Genomic DNA, 1,535 nt, shown 5'->3' with positions numbered 1-1,535 from the left:
CCCCAGTTCTGTATGAATAAATAAATAAATCTTTAAAAAAAAATATTTTTTTTTTTACATCATCTTTTTTTGTACAATGAATGGCTCCCAGTGAATTTCGCACCACCAGCTCCCCTGAGCACCATCACCACAGTCCTCTGTGCTCTTACCACCCTGCCCTGGTCCTCTCTCTGCTCCTCCCCTACAGAGTGTGTCTGATCGATAGTTGCCTGGTGATTTTGATTTTTACTTTATTATAGTTACTCCCCTCCCCCCCCGATTCTTTATTTGGTTCTTCAGTACTCCTCCTATAACTGAGACCATTTGATATTTTTCTTTTTCTTTCTGGTTTATTTCACTAAATATCATCCCTTCCAGCTCCATCCATGTTGCATGTTATCCTTTTTGATAGGTGAGTAATATTCCACCGTGTATACATACCACATCTTCTTGATCCAGTCAGCTATTTGGGGGGCATTTGGGTTGCTTCCTTACCTACTGTAAATTGTGCTTCCATAAACATAGAGGTGCAATGTCCTTTTGAATTAATGTTTTTGTGCCCTTTGGGTAGATCCCTAGTAGTAGAATTGCTGGATCTTACAGGCGCTCCTTTTTGTCCATTTGAGAAACCCCCAGACAGCTTTCCATAGTGGTTGGACCAGCCCGCATTCCCACCAGCAGTGCAGGAGAGTTCCTTTTCTTCACATGCTCACCAGCATTTATTGTTGCTAGTTTTTTAATAAATGCCACTCTCACTGGTGTGAAGTGCTATTTCATTGTGGTTTGCCAGAGCACTTTAGGCCTGGGACATTTGGAGTCAAATGTCCACTGAAGGACATGGATGTGCCTTTTTTGACTGGACCGTGAGCTCCTCGGTGCCCCTGGCCTGGCTACCTGGGCCCCTCCTAGTGCGCTCATCTCTGGGGCTCCACTGCCCGCTGGCTCAGTCTAAGGCACCACATTCTGCTGACTGCTGTTGGGGCCAATAGTGGCAGCCACTGCTGGCCAAGGTGCCAAGTTCCAGTGAGCCTCCCGGGGTCATCCAGGCCCACAGTTCTGGGCCCTGGGGAGGATCGGGCAGTCCGGTTGCTGCAGGGGTCCCCACCCCAGGCCCGGTCACTGCCTGTCCTCTGAGTTAATGGCCTGTGGCTGCACCAGCGTGACCTGGTCTGATATAGAATGTTCTGGTCTGCTCAGAAGGAGCCTCGTGCCACTGCCCTCTCAGCCCTGGCCGTCCGTCTGTCCATCCTTCCGCTGTCTGGGGGGTCCTGACCATCTGGCGTTGCTGACCATCCTGCACCTTCCCAAGGGGGCATCTTCCTGCGGCTGGGACTGACATTTGTGGGGCCCATCTGGGGACAGCGTCCCTCCCCACACAGATTCATGGGCCGTGACGTGAGGCCCCTGGGTGGGAGACCCTGGGTGCCAGCCCCTGCCCGCACCGCCTTGCAGGTCTCTGGCAGACACACAGGCGCGCTGGCTGTGGGTCTTGGTGCCCACTAGGTGCACACGGCCAGCTCCCGGCCCTGTCTGCTGTTGCCAGCTGCTCCTGCCCG

This window comes from Condylura cristata, unplaced genomic scaffold, assembly GCF_000260355.1.
Source record: "Condylura cristata isolate star-nosed mole 26May11 unplaced genomic scaffold, ConCri1.0 scaffold00065, whole genome shotgun sequence".
NCBI lineage: Eukaryota > Metazoa > Chordata > Mammalia > Eulipotyphla > Talpidae > Condylura > Condylura cristata.
This window is presented reverse-complemented; position numbering follows the sequence as displayed.